Source organism: Xiphias gladius, chromosome 21 (assembly GCF_016859285.1).
Source record: "Xiphias gladius isolate SHS-SW01 ecotype Sanya breed wild chromosome 21, ASM1685928v1, whole genome shotgun sequence".
NCBI classification, from domain to species: domain Eukaryota; kingdom Metazoa; phylum Chordata; class Actinopteri; order Istiophoriformes; family Xiphiidae; genus Xiphias; species Xiphias gladius.
This window is the reverse complement of record NC_053420.1, coordinates 26,413,251-26,417,905: the sequence shown is the minus strand read 5'-3', so window position 1 is coordinate 26,417,905 and position 4,655 is coordinate 26,413,251. Positions and strand designations below refer to the sequence as shown.

Below are 4,655 nucleotides of genomic sequence, written 5' to 3'. Positions count from 1 at the left end.
ATATATGTCTTTGTCACCACAATGGATTCCCCGTTTAGAGTTTGAACGAGAAAATAAAAGAGAACTCAGAATGCTCCAAAAAAGTTGAGATAAAGTCATTTTAGCCACTTCCACTTCACTGTTAATGATCACAGTTTCTGATCAAATGGGATTATGTATTTCTTTTGCCATTTCTAGATGCTTTTTTGTTTTCTCAGGTCTTTATTTAAAACACATATAGATCCTAAAGGTTGTTGCAACATATTGATTGGATAAAGGTGCTGTAAATGAGTTGTTTCCCATCACTAATGATGACCAAACTACATCTGCAGTTGGATGATAAGGGTATTAATCAATAGACTATTTCCGGTGTATAGGTGAGAAAAAGCTTGTGTCCACATTTATGATCTGGTCAGCCGTGACATGCTACCGTGTACCGCATAGTTGAAAGTCAGTTAAATGCCTTTAATGTGAAGCTGCAGCAGTAGGAAATGTTTAGTTTGTATTAGCAGTAACTGAATAGAGCCTTTTTCCCAGGAATGTTGCCACAGACACGCAGACATTTATTTAAAAGATAATCATCGAGATTGACCCTTTAAATCACATAGTATAACGTGCAACTTGTATGTCTAAAAAATGTCCCCCGACACCAATCAAGTTGAACATTTTGCATTAATGGGTATCCTTTGGCTGGGTGAAACCTTTTGACTGTTTTTCTTAGATAAAATTAAAGAGAGCCCTAAAATACTGTTTTGAGACTGGAAATACGAGCAGCATGTAATCAAAATGTCTGCTTTTGTATAACATTTCCATGTGCTCCAGAACAAACTTGAACATATGCTTTTCACTTACACTGGCTGTTCATGACAAAGGTCCGATCAGAAGGGTTTAGGCATTCAGCTGCACTGTAAATGGCTGAATCAACAACAATTGATGAAATAATTGCTTTGAAGACCTGATTAGACAACGTGAAACTAAGTGCATTTCCATTGGCCTGTTTTTGTACACATTTTCCATTTTGCACATTAAAAAAAAATCAGTGTCGAAACACCAAAACGTCGAAATTTCGCAAAAAAGTTTTTACACCTGGTCAACTTGGAAAAGTTGTGTATCGATAAAAACAAAATGCGACCACGGAGGAAACAGACTTAGTGACAGAAATGCCACTTGTGACTGAAGAAATGAAAAATAGCAGCAGATGAAAACATCAGGATCTGAGGAGACTGTAACATTCCTCAAATTAATACATGAACTAAACATAAATGCAATATTTCCATCATGTTTTCTAGTACATGGTTTCCCATTTTTTGGGACTCTTTTCTATTTTGTCATTTGGTTGTGCCCTCTTCTTCTGCAGTGGTTTAACTGGAGAATTAGTGCCACACAGCTCATATTTGTATAATGACAGTGGATGGGAACACATTTTCTAGAATTCTTCTGGAATAATTCTTATTTTCTGGAAATGCTGTGAAAATTTGAGTATTCGAATGGAAACTTGACTTGAGAGCAAATAAATTACAAGCATGAAACAACAAACATTATAAAATCAAACATTTTTTCTGGCATTTTATGCCTTTATTAGTGACACTAGAGAAATGACAGGAGGGAGAGAGAGGGTTAACAACATGCCACAAAGGTCCCCAGCCTTAATCCCCAGGCTACCTGGACACTCCAGGTACAAACAAACATGTCTAATGATGAAGTACAGTTACTTCTTGTTTTATGTTTGTGATGAAATCACTGAAATTTTTATCAGCTAAATTTTTATTTAGCTGATAAAGTTTTGATCGATTAAGTTTTGATTTATTTGTAAACAACACCACAGCTGTATTTTTAATCTCCGTAGCCATTGTCTCAATGTTGGGCACACTTGTTGAAACAGGTCTGAGTTTACTCTTCTTTGCAGTTGCGAGATGAAAAAAATTATCGGGACATTTAATCTAAATGTCACAATGCATTATATTGCTCGTGTCACTGCCATCTGCCCCTCTGTTCCCCTCGGCCCCTGTCTCCTGCTTCTTCTCACTGCTGCCCGCCCATGTTTCTCCCCTCATCTCCGCAGACCTTCACCAGATGTCCCCAGACTTTCCTCCCTTTCCTCATTCACCTGACTGCCCCGCCCCTCCACACACCTGGTCCCACTTATCAGCCCTGCAATCACCGGAGCTTCCCTGTCCATACACACACACACACACACACACACACACACACACATGCCTATTCCCAGTTTCTCATTGTCTCAGCAAGTACTCATACCAGCCCTTTGGCTGTGGTGACAGATTGTCTGCTTGTGTCCCCTTGTGTTTTCCTTGTGTTCCTGTGCTACTGTCCCACTGTGCATTTTTCTTGCTGCTTCTGCCTGCATTCCTCTTTACCAGCTTGTCATCCCATCTGCTTGTAAGCCTGATTATTTATTTTTTTTATTATAAGCAGCTGTCTTGTGTGTTAGCATTTGGGTCCTCCCTGCCTTTTACTAATGCCATTGTGAAAGTTCGATCTGACCAGTCATGGACTCATCAGACTTTTGAACTTTGACTTTTTTGAAGATGAGCTGTATGATTTATCATATTCTCTCTTGTGCTGGAATGGGGAGCGGAAAAGAGCCCCCAGGAATAGAAAATGACTGCTTTGAAGTTGCCTCGCATGGAAGCGTCCTCAAACCCATGGCTGAGGAATTCCCTGACTGGCTTCAGAACTTTCTACATGCCCCCTGATCCCTAGCCAGTCTCCCAGCTGGGTAGCCTCCAGCATGTTGCAGTGTCTGTTAACCTTCAGACTGCTTCTCAGATTGTAAGGTTAGTGTTAGTTTGCCATAGGCAGACCCAGGGGTTGGCCTGGGGTGGCTGTGGCCATCCCCTAACTAGAGTCTGGACACGCCACTTGCCAAAGTTTTATTTTATTTATTTTTTTTTAAGTCTTACCCAGAACTATTTCTCCACTGGGGACGCTTTTTCACAGGGCACTAATCTGGTTGTACCACCCCTCCCTCGCCCCCTCTGTGTTCGTTCAACTAACTCACTGAAGTAGTCTGAGGACATTATGGTGCTGAGCTTCGCTGATTTGGGATATAACCATAGTCCCTCCTGGCAATATAGTTACCAGAAAGACATTTTAATGACAAGCATTAATTGTTTCATGAATGGACTTATTTTAGTGAAGGATGACATTGAGCATCCAAGGCATAAAATATCTACTGGCTTTTCATATGGCTGGTATACCTGCGCTGAGTGAGCTCTGATATGTTCAGCTCCACTAGAACAGTGACCACTATAAACCGATAGAACCATCATAAACAGAAGTGACAGGACTTAATACTACAGGCTAGAAGCTTTTTCAGTGTTTCTAACATCATCGTCTGTCTTATGGAAAAGGATTAGCATGGGATTTAATAACTCAGTCTCACTTTGCCTTTGTCAGGGGGTATCTAGGAGTCAGAGCCCTTAGAAGGAAGTGTGGGTTTCAGAGGCGTCTATTCCCCCAAGCTGCCCAGCTCCACAGAGACTCAGCTGCCCAGGGACCCTGAGCCTCCACCGCCTCGATCACAAGCCTGTTCCAGATTCGGCTGTTCCTGCTGATGTCCTGCATGTTCCTGCGTTGGGAATCCCGGCCCCGATGTTTCGTCTGTTCCTGGGTTGGCTGACCCGAACTCTTCAACTTTGAATGTCTGAGTGGCCCAGCCAGAGTCCTGACTTGAAACCCAATCAAACATCTCTCGGGAGACTGTCCACCGATGGTCCCCATCCAACCTGACAGAACTTGAGAGGCTCTGCCGAGAGGAATGGCAGAACAGATCCAAATCCAGGTGTGCAAACCTTGTAATTAATTTAAAAGGATGAATTTCATAAATCACTGCAAGGAATTGAGGGATAAAATTGTCAGCACTTAGAAATGTGGTGGCTGATCAGGTGTCCAAAGCCAGCAGTTATGAAAATGCTAATATTGCAATAACTAGCACCTGTGGCTAGTGAGGCTACCAGGCCTAAACAACAGCAGGACGGGAACATGGATACTGAGGATGATGAAGCCCAAGGTGAGGGATGAGGATAAGAAGTGGCTGTGGCTGACCAATATTTATCAGGTTTGTGCCATTTTTGAATTGGATTCAATATAAGTTGGACCACACGATCACTTCCCTTTTTGTTCTACTACAACTTATTAGGGACTGGGCTGGAAGACGAGGTCCTGCCAATGCCTACTGCAGAAGAGCATTGCTCTGACAGTGAGAAGTGGCAGCGCAGCTTGGAGACTTCAATGACACCAGCAACTGGCCTGTGAATCTAAATGCCTGGACAGTTGACTTTATTCATAGAAAAAAAAGGTCACAGTGTGTGCACCTTGATTTCCCTGTCAATCAGGAAAAAATACTTTTCAGATAACTGTTATTTAAGAAGGTTTGCCCAACGGCGAAAAGGCTGAGATTAGTTTGTCTATTTGAGAAAAAAAATAGTATTGTGTATTTAGCTTTTTCTTTTGTTTTTTTTTTTTTTTTTGTAAAGTTTAACAACTCTAAAAGTCAGCCCAGACTTGCTAATGGGTAATAGTTATTGGAGACATTTGAATGCTCTGCTGAAACAACATGAAACATCCCCTGATCTTATTACAAATGCTGCAAAATGGATGGAGAGTAAGCAAAGATACGATTCAATGACATCTAAAGACTAGTCACATCGAAGAGA

The 4,655-nt window shown here is 41.5% G+C and overlaps 1 long non-coding RNA gene across 1 annotated transcript; it reads left to right on the top strand.

The window, feature by feature from the left end:
• The first annotated feature begins 2,200 nt into the window (after positions 1-2,200).
• LOC120783349 lies at positions 2,201-4,286 on the top strand. The gene is made up of 4 exons (XR_005706329.1): positions 2,201-2,376; positions 3,397-3,781; positions 3,932-4,057; positions 4,139-4,286. It is a non-coding gene; the product is annotated as an uncharacterized LOC120783349 (long non-coding RNA).
• Positions 4,287-4,655: the final 369 nt, after the last annotated feature.